Source organism: Chiroxiphia lanceolata, chromosome 1, assembly GCF_009829145.1.
Source record: "Chiroxiphia lanceolata isolate bChiLan1 chromosome 1, bChiLan1.pri, whole genome shotgun sequence".
NCBI lineage: Eukaryota > Metazoa > Chordata > Aves > Passeriformes > Pipridae > Chiroxiphia > Chiroxiphia lanceolata.
Genome location: NC_045637.1, coordinates 111,369,418 through 111,392,983, shown reverse-complemented (window position 1 = coordinate 111,392,983; position 23,566 = coordinate 111,369,418). Strand labels below are relative to the sequence as shown.

The following is a 23,566-nucleotide window of genomic DNA, read 5'->3' as shown; positions in this document are numbered from 1 at the left end:
AAAAAGGGGTATGCAGGGACATTGTATTGTTTTGTTTCTGTGTCTGCAGTTCTTAACCAAAAGCTTTAACCATTCTGAAGTCCTTATTCAAGCTAAATGATTGACTTCAAAGTCTCAGAATATGGCCAAGGGCCTGTAAAACCATTAGGATAATCTTGGTTGATGTTGGACTCTGAATTGCTAGAGGGTTAATAACAAGGTTGAATTAAGCATTCAGAACAGAACGAGCCATATAGATTGGAAACCCCCATTTTCCATGTACAATAAAGAAGTTACAGGACAGATGAAAGAACTGTAAACTCTTCAATGGTCTAAGAAAAATCGTTTGCTTTTGAGCTGAAGAGCTTGACACTAATGCTGAAAAAATAGTTGACTTGGGCACACCGATGAAAGAGGACCCAGATGCTATGTTGGAACTGAGCTGCAAATCACAACATTTATTTACTGCTGCATGTGTGCACATTCACACTCAGACATAGTTTGCTATCTGTTCTGTGAATTTAAGGCATGGCATGACACCCTTAGGTAGGGATTCACAAGTCTGTCTTGAGTTGGTTGTTTCAAGTGAAAGAAGCCCTACTGCTATCAGTCCAGGCTCAGCATCTACCAGCCTGACTCCTTATACTGCTGCCACAAGGCTGGGTGACTCATTACTCCAAATTTAACAGTCTGAATACACTTATTTTCTTTCCAAGGATTGGCCTGTTGCCATCCCAATGCATTGGATACTGTTTATTTCAGAGTGTGACCAATGCTCAGCCAAATACCTTGAAGTATGACACGTTATGAACAAATTCACCCACCTTTAGAACATCCCTTTTTACTGGAGATAAATAAGAAGCCAAAACATTTGCTATCTTTTCCAGGAAAATCCCTACATGACTCTCACAAATATCAGCAATTGTCCTAGATGCACTGAGTAACTTGTAATTGCTCTAAAATCAAGACAAGGTGGATGGTGTGCTTGCTTTCAGTATTGGATCTTCAGAGGCGATAGAGCTTGCCAATAGACTAAAGATCTGCTTACAAGCATCTGCAAATCTGTCACCCTGCTGCTGCATCTGCTTGACAGTGGGAGGGTTATTATGAGACCCTGAGGACTGTCCTGACAGTGCATCACCTGAGTCCAGCGCTCTCCCCAACATGAAATCAGGGAATGGCACTCTGTGAGACTCATTTCTCTGATCATAATGCAGTGTCTGGCAATTAATGTCAATGTTAATTAATATAGATAATTCATACACATTACAAGATAAATATCCAAAGAATATCATCAGAACGGATAAAGCAAATGTAGGATTTGATGAAGATTTGTATTGCAGAGCTATAGAATCATAGAATCAACTGGGTTGGAAAAGAACTCTGAGATCATTAAGTCCAGCCCTTGATCCAACGCTGCCGTGGTTACCAGACCATGGCACTAAGTGCCACATCCAGTCTCATCTTAAAAACCTCCAGGGACGGTGAATCTGCCACCTCCCTGGGCAGCCCATTCCATTGTCTGATTACTCTCTCTGTAAACCTCCCCTGGCACAGTTTAAGACTGTGCCCTCTTGTCCTACTGCTGGTTGCCTGGGAGACTGGTAGACGGGTAGACTGGTTTTTCCAGAAGTTTGAAAGAGTCAAACACCTGAACCGATAGGAAATTGATGGGCAGAGATTGTTTAGGAGGATGGCCCTGTAAAAATGCCTGAGAACCTTTTGCAAGCAGGGATGAAAGCAAAAAATAGTAAAAATGGTAGGCAAAAGTAGGATGGCAAATGGATGGAAAACAAAGAGGGTTTTTTTAATCCCTTGAAGATACTAAAAGAAAGGAAAGCTCTTTCTGAAAATGATTTTATTTTTCCTACTTATTAAGTAAACAAAATGTAACACTGTGAATAAAAGCAATCAAAAGAAATCAATACACTAGAACACAATTCAACTGCCAGGTTTCAGGTGTAATATGTACTTTTACTTTTTTATTTCCATAGAAAACCACCATATTTTATTTGTTTTGTCAATATTCCACATTTATTTTTAATAATAAACAAAGGGCAGATATCTTGGCCGTATCTTCTATTTGGCAGCAATACTTCCACAATTTATTGAAAGTCATATTTAGAAAAAAGACCTTCTTTTTCTTTTCCTTAACAAAATGAGAAAAAAAAATACTGTTGTAAGAACATGGAGGCCATTGTTGAACCCTTCTGGAAAGCTGCTTTGACTGGGGCATTTTCAGGAGTCACACCAGCAGAAAACTAATGCACTACTGAATCAAAATTCTACAGTACATTTTGCAACCAAATGCACTTAAAAAACTCTACAGAATGCTAATGTTCACATGGCTGAATTAATAGCCCTTGAAAAAGACTTATAAAATTGTTTTGTTAATGCATTCGTTCAAATACATTCATCCAGCTATAAAGACGACATCCAGTAGCCTGGTTATATTTTCATAAAACCCAGAAATAACAGTGCCATGATGGCAGGGGGATAATTTTCTAATTGGATCAGGGACAGTGCAAACAATTTTAATCAGACATCTGTTTCTGAAGTCTCACTTCCTAGACTTGTAAGTTATGTGACAATTAATTTTCATTATAAAGCATCCCAACCTTTGAGGCTGAAAACACAAATTCTCTATTCCTTCTTTATTCCTTCTCTCCCTGAAATGCACAGTTCAGAAGAAGACAAATAACACAGCTTATTTCAGTTTTCTTAATTTGGAGACATATAATAATTAATTAATCCAACAAATTGATATTTGGAACCTGATTGTAGCTTTAGAGATTTTTACATTTAGGAATAAGAGTTCCACCATCTTTTCAGAGGAACTTTTAGGTTAATATAACCCTTTGCAACTTATTGAAAGTCTCTGTTCACTGTATATATAATTTCTGCTTCTGAGAAGTTACTTTACAAATAAATGCATCCAACCAAAAACTGCTGTGTGATATTCTAAGTCTGGATAGAACAACTCCGAAGGAAAAGAGATATAATTTAGGAAGAAAAAGCAAGGAAAATTTTACTTTACCTGTGTTTACATGACAGATGGTGAGCAGAATCTTGGGTAATCTGTTAGCCCTTGTGAGCGAAATCAATTAAGTTTAGAAAAGCTATTTATTGCCAGGGAGATTAAAAAGTAATTAGCAATTATAAAGAAATCTGCAAAGGTCCTAATTATAATGAAGCAATGAATTTAGTTTCTGAACAGGAGAGAGGTTCTAAATACAAGGGAAGTTTGTATCTTATCTGTTGCTTATTAAGAATATATCAAGCCCCAGCTTTTTGCTGATTTGGTGACGATCTCTGGAAAGGCCTCCTGGATTTTTTATCACAATGCTGACACAATAATAACAGCCTTAATATCAGTTTATTAAAACACAAGTGCAGGATTAAGTACTTGGTTAAAAACATTTAGCAACATATAGGAAAATAATCTTAGATTTTTTTTCAATCTCATATTCTTTCATCTTTTCCTGCAGTTGATTTTAGTTTTATTTAGCCATTTACTTCTACCATTACAATCATATTTTTTTCTATTTCTAAGAGATGGGCATAAGAAGAAGAATAATATAATTTACAGATTAAGTTTCCATGAGATGTACATCCCAGAATAAATTCCACCTATTTGAACCACACTTATTTTGATAAGTTTTTGTGGTAGAGCAAATCTTTTTCCTGTTTAAAAAGTTCATTGTTTCATTTATGTGGATTCTTTTTAATGAAAGAACTCAGGCAGTTTGCTAGGTGATCACTAGGAACTGCTGAAAAGCATATATTTATATATGCCTAAAGGTGATCATGGAACATTTCTGTCAATCATACAGACATAAAGTAGGGAAACACCTAGGTTGAAGGAAAAGTCAGCAGCATCAAATCCCTAGAGTTTACAGGACATGTGAAGATATGCCTTAGGCAAGCTATGAGAGGAGGTCTTCTCAGTCACTTGTGGTCCAGACTGCCTGAGTTTCTTCCCTGCTGTGCCACTGTTGTTATTCCTGAATCTGATAGACATATGGTAAAATGGAAATGTAAGCCTTCAGTGTTTTGGTGTGATGTGGCAACTTTTCAGGAAGACATCTCCCACCACTAGTGATTGCTCAAACAGTACTAGCAATTCTTTGTGGGTGAGGGCTTTTTCAAACTAGATTTCTTTGTCAGCATGTTTCAAGTGTTTTCAGAATAGCTTTTCTCCATGTAAACTACTACAATGTTACCAGTGATCATCCTCATAAATGCATTTCATTAAGATATGGGTGAGGTATATGCATCTCCTCAGCACCTCTGGTTCTGAATAGTCTTTTCAGCGCATTTATAAGAGAAGCGTTCACATTCTGAATATGTAATATTCAGAGGCAGAACTAAAATAGTTGTGACAAGCACTGAAAATGTTATATTCTAGTTTACTCTTTTCAGTGGTATGCTCCATGCTCTTCAGCAGAATACCTAAACAGCTGCAGTCTTCTCCAAGGACAAGAACTCTCAAAGTGTTTTGAATTCTTCTGTAAGGCTAAAGGTTTTTCTTCCCTCTATGAGAACTTTGAAAGATCTGGAAATTACCGTGTTTTGTTGAAGATTTTGTATTTTTAATATATTGCTTCTTTTCCATTTTGAGATATTAGTTGGTTAGCTAAACACTTAGAGACTTCTGTTATGTTCATGCAAGCAGCACAAAAACAACTTTCCCCTACTAACAGCTGTCTTTTTGAGAGCCCATCTTGATCAATATGCATCAAAACAAAATCTGCGAATGGTTTGCTTTCCTCAAACCATCCAATATGTAAGCATGTCCTATGTGTAAATGACTGGCATTCATAGCTGATCATCTTTTGCTTCTTCGGTTCTTCCATTTCTCTTTACAAATTCTGGGGTGCCTTAATGTGCTTGTTTGAGCATCTCACAAGGAAAAGGTAGAAAATCCCCAGATATGAAAGTTAAGTTTTTTGAAATCTGTAGACTTAGTGTTAGATTTCCAAAACCGAGTATAGACGTTTAAGTAAACAGTGCTCAGTCTTAGAAGTGCTAGGTATTTATACTTTCTGTGGTTGTCAGTGAAGCAGGTGAACTTTCAAGATGCCTGAAAAGCAGACTACTTTAATTAATTATTTTAACCATGGATTTGAGGACCCAATGTTAAGTATAAGCATCAATACAAAAGACAGTAGTAAAAGAACACTCCATTGCCTACTGTGATCTGAACTCCCCATCAAAATCAGTCCTGTGGATCCAAAATTAGAAGCATTATTTTTAAAACTTTCTAAAATGGTTCAGACCAATGTTGTGGTCCAGAACGAATGGAAGTCCAATATTTTCCTTATTCTTCCCAGTATTTTTATTGTTACTTTTATTGAATATTTGTGAGATCCTTCCTTCTTTCATACTACCTTATTCTTCTTAGCACATGAATAATTTCATGACTTTGTAAAGACCTAGAGATGAATTAAATTTGAGATGAAAGGAAAAGAGATTAATAGTGAAAATGAAAAAGCTTTCTCCTTTTGTGACTTAAAAAAAGTGACTGAAATACTACAAATTCACTGTCAGTGCTTTTCTGAGAAGTATTTATGATCATAGATGTTTATAAGCCAAGACATTTTTGTAAAAATCCCTATGTGTTTAAGGGATAGTTTTATGCAAGTAAGGAACATATCCGTAATGACTCATCTTCAGGTTTTATTTTTAGAACAGTGCCACAATATTTTAGTATAATTTATTAAAAATGTAATATGCTGTTAGCTCTGAAGTTGTAAATGAAGCATGTAGGAGGAAAGGGATTACTACTGTACAGCTTCTGAAACAGGGAATAATTATAGTCCTTCCAGAATAAGAAGGGGGTGGAAAAATACTGTGTAATAAGTTCTGTATAGGTTTTCCTTTCAGTGACAGACTGATTCAGTTTTAAAAATTGCATATTTTTAAGCTCCTGCTGGATGTTTGCAACCAACCACGTGACTGGTCTATGGAGAGAAGGAATGGTTATAGTCTTAGATGGCTCATCCATGGTTCCAGATGGTTGTAGCTCCGAGAGTTTGCAATAGAATCGCTCCTGCATTGTCTGAGAGAGCAGCCTTGAGGCGATATATTTTCAAAAGGACACTGAGAAATTTGGAATTATTTTGTTATTTTGCTGGCTCCAGTTCTGTAAATTTTGGGGGGGTGGGGGTGTATTGTACCTACTATTCCTAACTGAAATTGGGATTTTTTTTTTTTAAGTCTGTCTGCTGTTTTTAAAGACTGTGTCTATCCCAGGGAGCTTGGAGACAACCTGGCCAAAGACAAGAGAGGAAAAAAAAAGCTGGAGATATTACCTGGCTTGTCAGAAAAGGGTCTGAAAAGGAAATATGTCTTCCCTGGCTCCTACATGAATGTCTTATTCACACTGGATCAGTGTTGCTTTCGCACCTCATCCTGATCCTTAGAAGCTGACGGAGATCTATCAGGCTTCAATTCTCTTGAGTGCTAAGGAGTACTTGAAGGATAAGAAGTTCATATATATACCCTTGTTTATCTCACTTTACAACTTCCATCTATTTTACTTTATATCTAAAACAGTTCAATTTATATTCTCTATGCACTGAAAATTGACATTTATTTTGGTTTGGAACCCCCCCCTTTTTTTTTTATTTTCATTAGGTAAAGGATGAATAATGTTTTGTTCTTTTACAAATGCCATAAGGATTTTGAAAATTTCTTATAACCAGTTATAATGTCAAGAATAATTTTGTTCCAGTGAGAAAAAAAATCCAATCCTTTTAATTTGTCCTTCGTAATTACTTATGACAGTGCCTCAAAGGAGCCAAGCTTGCTGGCTTTTGACCAGAGATAAGTCATAACTGCACTTCAAAGTGTAGATCTCTGAAGAGGTTGAACCTTAGTCTTCTTCAGAAAACATCTTTTAACCTGTGAATATCTATTGCTGGCTACTTAAAACCAAACTCCTAAAGTGCCTTAAAGTGGTTAACCTCAGTATGTCAAACATAGACAGACAAGTGATTTCTCTGAAACATGGTTTTCATATGTGGTCTATGTGAACCCTAGGATAATGTTTTCTCAGCAGCTGAATTTTTTTCCTGAACTGCACTAAGCAACTTCAGAAGAAAAAGCTTTTACAGAGCAATATTACTTTTTAAGTTCAGCAGAGTTAATAGACTTTCTGCCAAACAAATCCCCTCTGTGTGAAGCATAGGGGTGCTTTTTAACTTCAGATTGTTCCCTTATTTTGATGGGGTGGCAGGAAGATTATTAGGCAAACTGATGCTCCTTTTCTCTTTCACTATGAACCAGAGTATCCACAACCTGGCAGACACAACCAAGGCTGCCAGTCTGTGCAACTGTCCTCATATCTATTTGCTCATCATATAGGAGGCTGAGAATCTTACACTTCCCAGTCAGCAATGGGTTATTCTGCTATTACATCTCAATTAGCACATTTATCCTTATTATTTAATACTTGTACTATGACTTGAAAACATAACTAACTACAGATGTCAGTTGTTGGTGTATGACACGGACTCTCCCATTCATTTTGTTATTATTATGCAGCAACTTGAAGGAAATACTGGCCAAAAGAAGAAATGAGAAGGGAAACAAAGCAATGGTTGATGCCTTTGCACTGACAGAGGAAAGTCTCATCAAATAATCCATAGTTTCAGTGTTGGTAATATTTTACCAGCAGGAAATCTTTCTTTAATTGGAAGGGAGACTGCAAAGATTGTAAAGCCTCTTGAATGAAATGCTGAGCAACAAGGCAGCTGGGGAGACCTTATTTTGTCCTTTCAGTTCTTAAAAGGGGACTTAGAAAGGTGAGAACAAACTTTTTGGTAGAGCCAGTTGTGATAGGACAATGAGTAGTGGTTTTAATCTAAAAGCAGGTAGGTTCATGTTAGATTTAAGGAATATGTTCCTCACAATGAGGGTGGTAAATCATCGACACAGGTTGCCCAGGGAGGTGATAGATGCCCTGTCCCAGGGAACATTCAAAGTCAGGTTGGACAGGGCTCTGAGCAACCTCATGTAGTTGAAGATGTCCCTGATCACTGCAAGGCAATTGGACGAGATGACCTTTAAAGGCCCTTTCAGTGCAAACTATTCTGTGATTCCTATGACCTTACCATGTAAATCTGAAGCTCTGTGTACCACTTTGCACTCTTCAGTCCTGAATTCCTGACACACTCAACATTTCCACTGAAGTAATAAGAAATCAAAAGTAAGGTAGCCTACACTGTTAGAAGACAGATGTAGCAGGTATGTAGTGGCTGATAATAATAATATAGCGATAGAAAACTTAAGTGAAAAAAAGGTAAGTAAAAAAGGTAGGATTTTTCCCTCCATTGCTTCATATAGAAACATACCAACCCATAACGATTATGGCTAATGAGGGAAGAGGAAGGAAAGCTTAAAATTTTCAGCAAGCAGTAGTACCTTGGGTAAGGCATTTAACTGGAAGGGACCGGGGTTGGGAGCTGGGAGTGTTTCTGGATCTGCATTTCCGAGGCTCAATTTCTCTTGGAGCAGCCACATCAACGTCCCTACAAACGTTCCCTTGCCTACGGGATAAATCCTAACTCAGCAGTGGGGTCTCTTCCAGCCGGGTTCAAACCTGTAAGAGTTGCCCCGACAGCACACGAGCCCCGGTGTAAATGAGTGGTAAAACACCATCAGAATGTCAAACTGCTCGTAGCAAAGAGACCGTGCGGCAGCCACCTGTGATTTCACTGTGACGCCGTATTCCTGCCAACAGCAGCTGCTGTGCATTTAACCTTCCCAGCCCGGCCCTCCTAAATCCCGGGTTTCCCCTCTCGGTGCAATCACTGCTAATTCCTCCCCCCCACCCCACCCCAGCCAGCCCCGGTAAAACCCTGCCCCTCATGCCCTGACAGCCTCTCTCGCTGCCGCAGCCGCGGCTCCTCATTTACATTCGCCGCCTCTCCCGCTGCCGCCGCCGCCGCTCCGCGCCCCCGCGGCGGGGCCGCCGCCGCCTCCCCCCGCCCTGCCGCAGACAGGGACCCTTCCCGGGGAGGCCGGGCCGGCGGGAGCCCCGCCCGCGCCGCCGGGGGAGCAGCGAGGAGCGGCGGTGAGTGCCCGGCAGGCAGCAGCAGCAGCGCCGCTCGCTCCGCAGCGCGGCGGAGGGCAGGGCAGAGCAGGGCAGCGGTAAGCGACGGCAGCGGCCGGATCCTGCTCCCCGGGGCTCAGCCGCCGGGGCGGGGGGTTGCGGGGCTCGGCTCGGGGGCACAAACCCCGGAATAATGGGTGGGAGAGGGGGGAGGGAGGGGGCTCCGCTTGCGAGACGCGTTTGCTTAGGTTTTCTCCTTGCTCTTGTTTTGTGAGATATGATCCGGAGTGGCAGCTGCCTGGTGGTTTGCGCTGGTAGTTTAAGGAGCGTTGCGTTGTAACTGTCCTTCTGCAGCATAGTGGGCTCGGTTGTAATGTGAATAAGCAGTTTCAGGGGCAGGCACGTAGTGAAAATCGCGTGTGGGTTATTTCCACTCTTTTCGAATGGGTGGGAGCTGCGGGGAGAGGTGACATTAGTATCTATCACTGCATAAAAAGCATCATATCGCTGGCAGAAGGCAGGATTTTTATGTTTTTGCTTTTGAAGCAGGAACTACAAGGTGCTTGTCGCGACCAGTTTGCCGAGATGTGTATTGGTAACGTACAGCCAAAGGCACGAGACTGCTCCATATCATAATGAACTGGGAGCCTGTGGCTGGCATGTTGTGTTTAAAGTAGAACACTGCATGTAAGACAGTATCCTTTTCAAAACATGTCTTGAAGCGTAAGCACTGAAGAAGGCTGTTGTAGTACTGTGATAGGCAGTACCTTTTATCTAGGCAGTTTACAGGAGATAGCCTTCATAGATTTCTCTCAAATAGTAGGAGGGGCCAGATGACTGTTTCGGGAAAATATTTTAAAGCATAGATTGAATAGATGGGTTGTAACAGAGATAAAACAACTATGGATAAGTAATTAAGGATTGAATTTACTTAAACGGGAAAAATTGGAAAGGAAACTGAACTATGCTATGAATAAATGGCCATGCTTATGCAGCAGAACTACAAAATATACACTGTATCAGAGAAATTCACCTCTCAACTGCAGAAAGCAGTCAGGCATTCAAGGTCTGTGGAGGAAGTCCTTTATATGGAGAGGCTACTGTGGAAAAAGCTGCTAATTAAAGCAAGTAGGATCAGTTCCTCTTTATCCTATTGACAATTTAATGTTTAAAAATGACCCCTTGACTGCCTCGGGAGATAAATCAGCAATGGGAATGTGCTTCTGATGAATGAGGGTGTCATTTTACAGATGGCCTTTTATTTTGGGGGGGCAGGAGAGGGGAAGGTGTTCAAATTAGTAGATTAAGGAATACAATTCAAAAGAAACATTTTTTTTTAAAGCTGACATTTTCTCCTAATGCTTTGCAGCACTACCTCTGGAAGGCAGATGCAACTGTTAAAATCTATATTAAGTTCTAAGTTTTACATTTGCAGAGTGATTTTAACCAGATAAATTGCAGGTATAGTTAACAGTGTAGTAGTAATAGTCACACTACCTGTATCTGAACGTAATCTGGTGACTTAAAACCTCCATTATTAGACTGAAATCTACACATGGAAGCAATTGGCTATTACCTACTGTGCTGTTGTCCCAGAGTGACCTATTCCCCTCTAGTTTCTGTGTCTGGCTTACTGTAAATCATAATCATAAAGTAATCTTTGATGCAGATGCAGTGAAATTATTATGCTAAATTTCTTACCAGCTATTCTGATTGTGGTGGACCATGCTAATCAACTGTGTGAACACCAGGTATCCCTTTAAAAAAAATAATTGTTGCTTTGAGGATTTGAAAACTGCAGAAACACCTTTAATCCTGTTAGAACTGATGGAATTTGCTCTACTCTTGTAAACTGATGTTCTCTAGACTAATGCCAGGTATGGAATAGTTTGAACTTTAGTCTTTCTGCTGGAGAGATTAAAGAAAGAGGGAAGGCAATTACAAGTGTTACAATGGTAGAGATGCAGTAATGGGATTGTGCCCAAGATCTGCAGTTACAGCAGCATAATGCAGAATAAAATAAAACTCAAGCTTATTATTGACAAAGTCTTTTATTTCTGCTAATAAAACTGATGTGCCAATATAATGCTGAAATATCTGCAATAATGTGCATATATTAAAGACATTTTATGTATTGACATTACCTTTAAAAGTTTGAAAACACTGGGCAGCCTTTCCTCTCCTGGCAACAGGAAGCAATATTCCTAAGTGGTTTTGCTGAAGCATCTGCTGTGGTGCTGCTTTCCACTGGAGGTTTGGCCTTAACAGATAAGATGAATCAGCACAGATTACATTTCTTCACAGCCTGCAGCTCCCCATATCAAGAGTTCAGCTAAGCTGAATCCCTCAGTGGCCATGCAACAGACTTCAGTTGCATCAACACCCAACCAACTCATGCTCCAGTCTAGCTCATTGGATTAAAAGTAGACCAGAGGTTTTGGCCGTGCTGTAAATTGATTTAATAAACTGCCAAGTAAATAGAGACAATTAATATACACATAAATTCTAGTGTATGTATTTGCAAATTATTTATTCTTGTCAGAGTTAGTGGATCTGTGTAAAAACTTTCCCTGAATTGTTTCATGACATCCTTGTTTGTGTAAAATATGAACTGGTATGCCTGGCTCTATTAACTAAATAACTAAATGAATTAATAACCAAAAAATGATTTTTTAATGGATAATTACTAAGTTTTTGCATCCAAACCTCAGCTAGAGGAGGAGGAGCACAACTAAAGACAATATGATCTGTCTACAACAGATCTCCTTTGAGTGATAGAGTGCAGTTTTATGACTGTGGTGCTGAAGATGTTAAAGTTAAAATCAATAGAAAATTAAAGTGAACCAAAAATCTATCATGTTATTCTCTGAAGTATTCCAAGGAAATCACTAGACAACACAGTTACCATGGGGTAACTGCAGATTACTCATTTGGAGGCACATGCTGGCTACAGTAAACATACAAAATAGGAAGAATCAAAGTCTCTGTTAATTTTCTAATTTAACATCTGCAAAAAGAAAACTTCGTAGTTGACTCTCTTGTCTGACTGAAGACTGAGTTATTCTTCAAAAGAAACAAGAGTGAGCCCAGGTTGTAATTTTCTACCTACTTTGTAGTCGGTTGTAAATAAGGCTTCTCAAACTGAGTTTGAGATACTAGAACTCAGAATGTTGAGGTTAGAGGCGTTCCAAATGGATCATTAATGATCAGAATGTGGTAACTGTTGCAATAAGGAGCAATGGGTGTAGGAAAGAGCGCCCCATCTGTTGCTCCTGGCTGACGGAGGAAATGGATTATGCAGAACACTTAGCCGCCTCTTTGAGCAAGAACGTGATGCATCTGTGCTTGATACTGGATAATCCTTGCCACTGATGACTATATATGTAATTTGTAGGTAAAGCATTCACTGTGACCTTTGCTGGTAGCATTCCCTGAAAGAAGAGTATCAGCTGGCACACTTGCCAGCTTTCCTTTGTAAAGCTCTCTGGAGCGCTGGGTAAGGGTCTGACTTGTTCTTTATTATGGCGATGAATGCTCTATGCTCTCACATCATTCTTTCTGCATCAGAAAGCAGGTTTTATCCAGTGTTCTAGGAGGCTGAGGAAAAGATTTGCTAACTAAAATTGCCTTGGCAGTCACCATTTGGGAGCGTGATATAAAGGGCAAGACGTAATGTAATGCCACAAGTGGGCAATGCATTAAATGCTGAAAGTGGAAGTACTGATCTTTCTGCAAGCAGCAGTGATCACTGGAGCTTTTCTTCTAAGAAAAGCACAAAAGGATCTTTATGATTCTTAGAATAAGGATCATCTCTAACATCTAGGTGAATTTTCAAAGTAATTTTTTCGTCAGTCCATTCCATCCATGAAGTATGGAGACTTCAATTGAAATTCTTCTACCACTGTTCAGGGTAAGGTTTTTAACTTAGCCAGGTCAGTAACATACTATGGTCAACTTGTTTAAAAAAAAAAAAGTTAGTGAGGGAACAGGGCTTTGTTTACAGGCTCATAAAATGGCTGAAGTTGCAGGGACCTCTGGAGGTTTTGTGGTTCAACCCTCTGCACAAAGCATCTAGAGCAGGTTGCACAGGACTGCGTGCAGCTGAGTTTTGAAATATCTCCAGTCTCCAGGGTTGGAGACTCCACTGCCTCTTTGGATCACCTTTAGCTGTGTTGGACCAATCTCATGGTGAGAGTTTTCTTCTGTTTAAATGGAATTGCTTGTATTTTTGTTTGTGCCTGTTTCGTCTTGTTCTTTCAGTGAGCCCCTGAGAAGAGCCTGGCTTCACCTTCTTTACTGTCCCTTCTTTGTCAGGTGGGCATACTTCTTGTCTATGGTCAACTTGTCCACTGAGGGCCCCAGGTCTTTCTCTGCAAAGCTGTTTTTCCAGCCAGTTGGCCTCCAACCTCTGCTGGTACAAAAGGAGAGGGAGGGCTAAAGAAAGATGAGAAGATGAGAAAATGACAAAGGGAAAAGGGTAGGAAATGTGGTGAGGGGTGGGTGGGTGGGAGTGTGCAGAGGAATGCAGGCATCTGGAGACATCATGCTGGTTGCAACAGGCTGGTTTACCTCAGCCTGATTACACTGCTGTTGAGGGAAGGCCACATATCAATCCGCAAGTGCTCCTGTGCCTGGTAATTTAGGCAGGATTTAATGCATCCTGTAAACAATGACATTAACATGAATCAAAAGGGGTATGTGAATTTTTTCTCTGAGATATATATGCTTCCAGGGCAGCAAGGACGTTTTTAACCGTCTTTGCAACGGCATAAGTTCTGGCAGTTTTGGTATTATTTAGTAAAAGGTTTGGCTGGGCAGCTCACTCTGCCTTATTAAGTGCTGTCTATTAAGTCAGACTTTTCCAGGAAGGACTTTTAAGTAAAACATCACAATGCATTAAAGGAACAAGCATAGTTTTATGACAAGACAGTAGTACAATATGTTAGTTGTGGAAGACATGGGGGAATCTGTGGTGAAAGAAGCCTTCTGTGGTCGCTTAAAGGATCACCTGGCATTCCTATTGTAATCCAGTGGTAATTCTCTAGAATAGATGGTGCAGGACTACATTTAGAAGTCCTTTATGATGGTCCTAAAATGAGATAAGATTAATTCCACTGTTCCATAACACATGTATGCATGTACATTTGAGAATATAACTCCTTATGTTTGGAAATCACACAGGTGTATTGGGAATCTTTCATAGTTGAGAAGTAGTTGCAGCTATGTCCTTATCATTGGTCCATCTCCACATCCGCTGTAAATAGGTCACTCAAAATGAATGGAGCAGTACCTGTCTGCCCGCTGTACTTTTGTTTTTTCTACATAAAATACGGTTTTGCTTTTGAAAGACTTCAGAGCTATGATCCATGCTAAGATGTTAAAACAATGGTTTACAGCATGTTGTGCAACTTCAGATTACAGAGGTAGAGGTAGAATACTCTCTATATGCAAGCACACACTGAAAAACTAAGATCAGCTTTTCACACAGTAAGATTTTAGGACGTAGAGCTAAGTGGAGCTGAAAGCAATGCAACCACTTTTAAATATTGATAATGCTCCTTCGCTCGGTTTTAGCATTTTATACCAATGTAGATTAACAGTGTAACTGATCAGGACAGTAACTCATCATGATGTTATCTCTCAAACAACTCCCCTTGCTTCAGTTTCTGAGTAAATAGTTAAAGGTGTATCATGTAATCAGACACCCAAGCAGTTTGGTTAGTTAATCTGTACTTTTTGTAGTTCATATAATGTCTATCATTATGTGGGAAAACACTGAGATAATGAGAATATTATATACAAAGGAATAGAACTAGTATACATCCAAAGTGTGAATACAACCTAGTATTGTAGCATTCTATTTATAGTGGTGGATTCAAGGGGATCTCCATTTCTGTTTCTATCAGCATTTGAGCAGAGACTCTGCGTCATGAAGGTAATTAATCTCAGTAATCAACCAGGAAAAACACCCCAGTTTTAGATGTCTTTTCACTCTTCATCTTGCTTACTGCTGTTGGCTAATTCCTCTTTGTTATTTGATGTAGACTGCCTTGTATCTATCCCTGCAGTCACGTAAATGACATGAGTGTATACAGAGAGTCCTAATTCCATAGGAATTTTGCACATGACAACCAATTTCTCCACTTAACCGTAATAAGTTCTTCAGTAGTATTGTGGGAGTGGTATGCCATCAGAGTTCTCTTTACCTGCACCCAGGCACATGTCAAAGCCTACGTCCCTTTTCATAACCTGCTACCTCTTCCTGCCAAGTTGAGAGACTTGTTTCCTCTTTGACCCACCATTCAAAGGACAGCAGCCACTCACCTCTGTCTGAACCCTGCTTGCTTAAGGTCTCCATGGTGCTACAGAGAAAAGGAGATTGATCATCTCACTGAGCTGGTTGGCCGTGTAGTGCCAAAAAGATGTGTTGGCTGCCACTCCTGACCTACAGGCTCTGGTCATCCAACAGGTCTGAGATGGCAGGAGAGTTCAGTCTTTTAAGACCAGATTTACTTATGTGAGGATATTTGACTTATGTTGGATTTTGATTCTGCAGAGTGATACAGCATCATGCCAAAATCACAACCCAAGCATGGTATTGCAATTGTAATATACAGTGTTATCGCCATGCAAACTGCTTCCCTGTGCCAGTCTCTGCATGCTCCACTGTCCGGAAGGAGGAGACTTCGTCCTAATTAGAGAGGTCCAAAACCATGGATTGAATAAAAATATAGCCTGGAAATGTTCAGATAACCTGCATAGTGTGGCATTGTCAATATTGTCTCCTAGCAGTTTGTGTTGTGGTACTTAATTTGGAAGAGTGTATGTTGTATTTTTTCCCATGTTAAATCATGACTCTCATTTTATCCAGTACTTCTGAATGACAGATCTTTTACTTCACATAAATCAAGTCCTGACACTTGTTGGAAGTAAAAGAGGAGCCTGCATAATGTTGGTTTTTATTTGGAGATTGAGTCAAGGACTGCAGGTTAATTGTGCGTGACCTTTCACATCTGAGATATGTCTGCATGGAGGAGGAGGCACAGGTCCCTTGAAACATCTCCCAGGATCAAGGCTTTTTCTAGCTCCGTGGGGAGTTTCAGGTTTAAATAGCAATTAAATCAGATGTAGCCAGTGTGCCATCAGCGTGTGACATGCCAGCTCTGCTGTGCAGTGTCTTTGTGTGCCATCCTTCGTGGTAGGGATTTACACCAGGATGTAAGTCTACAAGTGGTTAATGTAGTGTAAAGTGTTATCACTGATTTTCAGGCATTCTGGCTGAAGTGAGTTAATTTTCAATTTTCCATAGTAGAAAAAGAGAGGCAGGGAGCAGCCTACATAAGATGTTTATGCTACAAACTGCATATACACAAGACTGTATTAACCTTTGAAATACTCATAAACAATTTCTGTGGAGAGCAGGGGCAACTTTTAAGCAGCAGGAGCCAAATGTGGAAAGCAGCATATGTGCATCCCATTTTCTGTGCCATGGTGCTGGAGCCAGTGCTGTCGGGTGAAATCTCATAATGAAGCAGTTGTTTGAGCAGTTGAGTTCAGCTCAGCAAAGCAGCTCTTGAACTAATGTGGACTGCCTGTGTGCCAGTAAACAGATAATTACACACCATTGTTTAATGGAACTTTCATGAAAACTGAAATATGTTTTTGTAAAATCCACCATGAAAATGTGTTCTGCTTGTGGACCCTGCATATAGAGTGCAGGGTATCTGCTGTACAGTCTACAGTGGGGAGTCAAACATACCCTGAGATTAGCTCAGTTGGTTAGAGCATCATGCTAATAATACCGAGGTCATGGATTTGATCCCTGGATGTCTGTTCACTTAAGAGTTGGACTCGACCCTAGTGGGTCCCTTCCAACTCAGAATATTCTGTGATATATAAGTGACTCCCTCATAGCTTCCACAGAGGAAAACTCTTTTGCTTAAGCAGAGGACCTGTTGTTTGGTTCTCAAAGGTCCTTTTGATTTGGATGACCAAATTTAGATACCTGGAAGGCACTGCAGCTATAGATACACTTGAAGAATCTCACTGTGCTTCCCAGAATAGTTCTAAAAAAAAAATAAGAATTTCTCTGACTGACTTTTCTTACTGTCCCACTAATTTACTCTGGTCCTGAAAACCTGTGAATGGTGGCCAAAGTCACTTTTTTGGAAGGTTTTTTTTCTTTTATGTTACCTTAATTGCTGAACATAAATCTTGGCCACTCTGTCAACCTCTAGTTTCTCAGATTTGTAGCATTCCTGTTCCTGAACTAGTATTTAAATTTGGCTTAGTCTCTTGCCACAAGAATCAACCTTTAACAGATAAATTGACAAAGAAATTGACAATTAAGAGATGCAACTTATGCCATGCTTTTTTGTTAAGTGTTTGAATTTCATGAAATACGAGCATGTTGTCAAGTGTATAAGATATACATACATGGAATGTGATAGTCTGAAAAGTCTGCAAAGAGATTCTAAAGAGTTTTCTACTTATACTCCCAAAAATCAATAACCTGCAGAAACAATGTGGTCTGTAATCCATTACACTGAAAGCTCTGGAGAGCAATAGAAGCCACATGGAACAGAGCCATATGTATTTAAATTGAATGCCTTATAAAATTAGATGAATAAATGTCTTGGAATAACACACCCACTTCTGTAAATATACAGGTTGCACCAGCTGGCGCATTAAAAATAAGAAAACAAGAAGCTGGAAGAGTTGCTATTACCGGGAAGATCCGAACCAATGGACTGTATGGATATAGATATGTTTGAAGGCATCTGCTCTTCCTGTTACAAGGTAAGGCACAAAAGGATTTCTCTGCTGGTTTGCTTCTCTTCAGTGCAGTGCAGCTCTCTCTTGTGGCACTGCCCAAGTTGGTGATGGAGGTGTTCTCCAAAGCTTGTTCAGTCTAACTGTGGCCAGTTATTAATAACAGTGTATAAATGGATGATATGCACACCTCAAAAGGCCTCAAATTCCAAAAGCAAATGATAAACGTGGATCCTTGGAGCCTGTAAAATTCAGAATTTTGTTACATGAAGTATCTGTTTAGATAGCTCTACAGGTTGTCTATTTTTAGTATGTGCTAATAGAAAACCTTCCAACTCACCTAAGATGTCTTTTTTTTTAATGTACTTGTTAATTGCTGTACATTGAAGTAGACTTGAAACCTGTACTTAATGTAACAGCTAGTCACGAGAAAAAGTCTCTAAACTGGATACCAGAAAATATCTCTAACTGGAGATTCAAGTTATGCCATTTTCTTTGTACAGTTTTAGTGTTCTTTCACTTTCAGGATTGTTATATGGTTTGTTTACAAAATGTGCTGCATTTTATTTTTTTTCTGTCAATAAAAATAATTACTTTTTGGTTTAAGCTGTAAGATGGTGGAGATCTTAATACATTTTCTGGGCATCTTTTACCTGATGGCTGGATATACTGTTACTTGTTCTGAATGTTTCTTTTACTGAGTTGTTTTCAGGGAAGGTACGAAACAGATTTTCAAGAAGTTACTTGAAACTGTAGAAACACTTGAGAAATACATGAACTCGTTTTAAAGTAAAATTTCTCATTTTCAAGATGATGTAGTTCTACGTGGCTGGGGAATGGCTATGTGGGACTTCTTTGTATTTTAAGAATTCTGATCAAGACAAGTTTGCTACAGAGCAAATGCAAAACCACACCAGCTCTGTGTTACCCTGAGGCTCAAATCAGGCAGCTGTGCAGTTGCAAAAAGAGGCTGTTACAGCTGGAACTTAACTGGTGTCTGCTTTAACCCAGAGAGGCTAAAGAGAGGACTTTCAGCTGAAGTCAGCATGACACTTCATTTCTCCATTTTCACCAGCCAGTGAAAATGATAAGGAAACAATCTTGTCCAAGTGCACTGCCATTGCTTCTATTCTGAATGGAAATGCTGACCACCAGTGTTATCAGTCTGCCATTTTCACAAGCGTGAGACAACCACTCTTATTCTTCTTTTGTGGAAGAAATAAAGTGAAGAGATCCTAAGCTGGGGAATGTAACAGACTATGGCACTGCATCCTGCAGAAATAGAAAGGGCTCCCTGGTATGCTGAAATAGCAGGAATGAAATGTGTGAAGTATTCAGAAAATACAAAGATAAGCAATAGCAAATACAACTTACAAGGAAAAACACATTCAAACTCTTTAGTACTTGGAACATTCCAGTAATTTTCCATAATCGTTGTTACGAAGGAATGTACATAGAATCTGTATTGCCACCAGTTATGGCCAGCTTCCACAAGTGTAAGTACGTGCCTGGTCTGTGCTTTCCTGTTTGAACACCTTTATGAAAGGTGTTTGCCAGTGGGAGGGGAATGCCAGCTTTGGTTCTGCGTATGTGAGATCACAATACCTTTTCCTGTTGCCACCTTGCCTTCTTTAATCACATCCTTCTCTGAATTGGAGCTTCTGAGTTTGTGCTTCTTGGCCCGGCAGGGAGCCCAGCCTTGGACAAGGGCCTCTGGCTGTTGCGTGGCAAGTAATCCTTCCAAATAGGATTTGCATTCTTGCAGCAGCCATTCTGGGGATAGAGAATGAATACATGGAGGCAAGTTCTGCTTACACAGACATAGCTCAAGCCCAGCCATTCAGAACACAAATTGATGACAGACAGAGTTGCACAAAAATTGAGTACTTTCTGAAAAGAACTGGTGCTAGTGGCTAAGAAAAATGTTCAGGGTCAGAGTGTTCTACAGTGTCTTAGTTAACTGGATTTATAGGCACTGCTTCACAGCAGAAATGTTGTTAGAGCCCCAGAGTTGCTTTGTTAGTTTTCATTTGCCAAAGGCTGTTGTCCCTGTGGAGTTGCTGTGTGGAAATGTGAGCTTGCAACCCAGCTACTTCTGTGTATGGTCTTGGTCTTCATTTAAAACTTCATTACTCTTTCAGTGCTGTGCTGTCTCTGCTTTAAAGCACCTGAGATGGTCTACTATAGTGACTCTTGTATTTGGGATGGTAGCCTGAGACTGCAGGGTAGCATAAATAACTGGAGGTAATAGTGGCTTAAATCAAAGCCAGACTCTGAATCCCTGAGCTTTTATATTGCGTTTTATTTATGGGTATGATTCTTGATAGCCTTCTGGGTGTGTTTACCTTTTTTTGGCTGAGAAATGATTGAAACGCCAAACAAAGCTTAGGAAGTGAAGGAACAAGCTACCTTCTGGTTTATACCCAACACAGTTATTCTGATATTAACAGAAGCTATGTGAGTTTCAGTTAATATTTTTCAGCAATCTGAGTTTTAAATGAAAGCCTTAAGAAGAAGCGCCTGAAGACCTCTGGGAAATCATGGATTAGAAAAGTTCAAAACTGAATAAAAATTTTCTTCAACTTATCCAAATGTTTTGTAGCTCATATTTAGTTGTATGTGGGGTTTTTGTTGGTTTTTTTTTTTTTTTTTTTTTTCCTTTTCTTGCTTTCACTGCAGAACATAGGGATGTGGTTTTTTCCTGTATTGAAGCGCTGGTAATTTATAATTGAAACATTTATTTTCAAGCTGAAATCAAAATGAGTTGATTTTGCTAGAAGTTCACAGTCCAGTGGAAGATTTCCTTATAGTTAAATAAATAAATTTTTTTTGCTTATGACTTAGTCCTGTCTTTCTCATATCTGGTGCACTGAATTTTATGTTCCTATTATTCACTTTTCTAGTAGTGCTAAGGGACCCCAGGCCTTGATGAGGCCTCAGTTGTGCGATGTACTGTGCTGGGTCCCCACATAAATTGCAAATGCATCCTTCTGCAAAGAACATATGATCAAAGAGGCAAGAAAGATTAGATGGGTATGACCCAGTAGTGCAGGGACAGTGAGACATTTTTCATCAGCATGGGTAAGCAGTGGCTTCAAGAACCTGCAGGCAGCCATTTACATACACAGCTCTATAGCCTTGAGGTGACTGTGTGCTAAGGTGGTGGAGAATCAAAGCGTTTCATCCATGCAAGTGGGGAAGGATCTGAAGAATTGTCCATCCCATCACTATAGTACTCCTTCTACACAGTTTTGATTTGAATAAGAGCAGTTTGATTTAAATCCACTTGGAAATGGTAGCAGCTTCTTGGCAGTGGGGGGAAGCCTTTTCCTTTTGGAAGTGAATGTGACGTACAGCTCGCCTGTCCTGCTGTGTAATTTGTCCTGACATTTGCTGGCACAGTAAGTTCTTACTAACTGCAGTGACACTTGCCCTGTGTGACATAATTTGGAAGACTTTTTATAATACTTCCACTTGAACTGAAAGCAGCCAAACTGTCTTTTCTAATTTCAGCTCTCTTGATCCCTTGTCCTCGATGATAAGTTCTGCTTTGCAGTGTTTCCCAGCAGTGCCTGAAGTAAAAAGACGAGATAGCAGCTAGCAATCCAAGGTTTTTCCCCTGTCGCTACTCAAGAGCATGCTAGAAGTCATTGATCCTTTATGAGCTAAATCCTGAAGGAGTTAGCTTCAGAAGTTAGCCCTCCTAAAGCAGACATTAAGATATAGAAGTAACAACAGAGCCACCTAGTAATAAGATGTTTGTTCTTGCCTGTATTTATTACTACTAACACTGGATGCTAGTCACAGAAGATTATATTCAAAACCCATCAAAAGGAAAAGGTTATGAAGCAAGATCAGAGTCTAAACAATCAAAAATAATGCATTTCTTCTAGTTTTGATGTGGGAATTATTACAACTTTATTTTTAATTTGTTTCTGCAAGGAGAGTATTCAGTATTCATCAGTAAAGAATACCTAAACACTTGTTGCTACTTAGTCATCTATTCAAGCAGCATGTGAGATGTGGCAATTATTTCTTGATGACTAGATGAAAAATACAGTTGTTTTGATAACATTTCATTCACGTTGATGCCACTGAATGTGCATAATTCACTCTACTTGATGATTTGGCCCTGACAAATTTGATTACTAACAGAAAACAATAACATATCTTTTGGGGTGGTAGGAGACTACCATGTATAGTGGGGGTGAAAAGTTCTGTGGGTGCAGTTAAATGCTGTCAAGTGTGGTGGGCAATTCACCAGTAAGTGGAAGAAGTTTGGGAGTATGACCCCTTGTTCAATATCTGGTATGAAAGTAAATTGGTAAATTTAGAGTGGGAAATCTGATAAAAGGATAAACTTGCTGTGAGACTCATCTAAGAGGGTCCATCAGTACTGACAAAAAGAAAGAAGCAGGAACCTGGTCATGCAGGGTGTGTAGTGCTTCCTCTGGTTTCTCATCAAACATAGAAATGAAAACTGGGATACTTTTAGGTGTCCACTTGTTTAGCCTCAGGGTCCTCACAACCCATAAGGAGCCTTAGTTTTGAGGACAACCTCGTATCAGCTATGTGGGGTGGGGAAATGCCCTTATCCCACCAGCTCCCCCCTCCCCCCCATACAGATGGCCACTGAGATTAGCCCAGGATCACGCAAAGCAGAGATCTAAAGTCCACTTCTAAAACTAAGCACCAGACCTGGCTATTCACTCAATGCTCTTACATCCGTGGGCTGATCTTTCTGCAGAATGAGTGGGCCTATCCTCAGTTAGATTAAGGATCAGTCTGTTAAATTTCAGCTGTGCATTTCTAGGTCATATTTAAAGTGAGTAAAAAGGTCACACTTCAGTTCAACTATTTGCTCTTCAGGAAGAGAACCGAAAATAGTAAATGGAATACAGAGAACTACAGAAATTCAAGGGAGACTCAGTTTTGGAATTCAGCTTCTTACAAGAAGGAGGCCAAACTGAACTTTTAACTAATCTGTCTACAAAGGTGAGGTTGCAGCTGAGACAACATCATCTTGTTGTGCTAAAAGAGGTCCCTGTAAATGAAGATCCTCATACAGGAAGTTAAGTCAGTACAGAAAATGTATACAATATGACTGGTGTACTTGTTTTTGTATCTGTGGTATTAATTACATGTTAAATTACTAAAAATGAATTTTTAAAGCTCTATTGATGATATAACCTTTCTTTTTAGTTTCTGGTTTTGTTGGGGTCTTTTTGTTTTTTGTTTGTTTGTTTGTTTGTTTTTTCTACTTACATGCATGTGCTAATTGCTTAGATTTAGTTAGTTGTAAAACTGCTTAAGAGCCAGCCTTTGTAAAGCAAATGCAAAGTAACATTCTTTTAAAAATACTGTCATTCGGCATTTAGCACCCCAACAGCAGTGCTAAGAAGTCAAAGGAACGCCTGCAAGTAGGAAGGCAGAAGCACATCAAGTGAAGTTTCACAAGTGAAAGCCAGCATCCTCTTTTGCACATACTGGGGATGTTTAAAGCTGTGAATGAAGATCTAGCTGACTACTGAGTTGTTGAATCTAAGTGCTTAAAAAGTGGGGAAAGATTTTGACTTTTAAATGTTCTGTAAAAGCCTATTTTCATGCATTTCAGTGTAGGATTCAAACTTATTGTTGGCTTCTTTCTGAATGTGTATAGGCGTGGGAAACTGATACATATGATAGACTATAGGTCTAGTCAGAAAAAGGAACTGTTGTGGTTTTTTTTTTTTTTGGAAAGTGAGACAGGATCTGAGC

General features: G+C 39.6%; 1 protein-coding gene across 6 annotated transcripts in view; it reads left to right on the top strand.

Moving 5' to 3' along the window:
* Positions 1 to 9,042: 9,042 nt before the first annotated feature.
* Positions 9,043 to 23,566, top strand: part of TMEM108 (transmembrane protein 108) — a 162,547-nt gene continuing 148,023 nt past the window's right edge. For 3 of the 6 annotated variants that reach the window (XM_032704870.1, XM_032704833.1, XM_032704908.1), the window contains exons 1-2: positions 9,043 to 9,135; positions 17,707 to 17,836. The gene's annotated coding sequence lies outside the window, so the exon portion shown is untranslated. Of the gene's footprint in view, positions 9,136 to 13,207; positions 13,226 to 14,052; positions 14,071 to 17,706; positions 17,837 to 23,566 lie in introns of those variants that run through there. The other 3 variants (XM_032704860.1, XM_032704850.1, XM_032704841.1) reach the window with 3 other exon arrangements.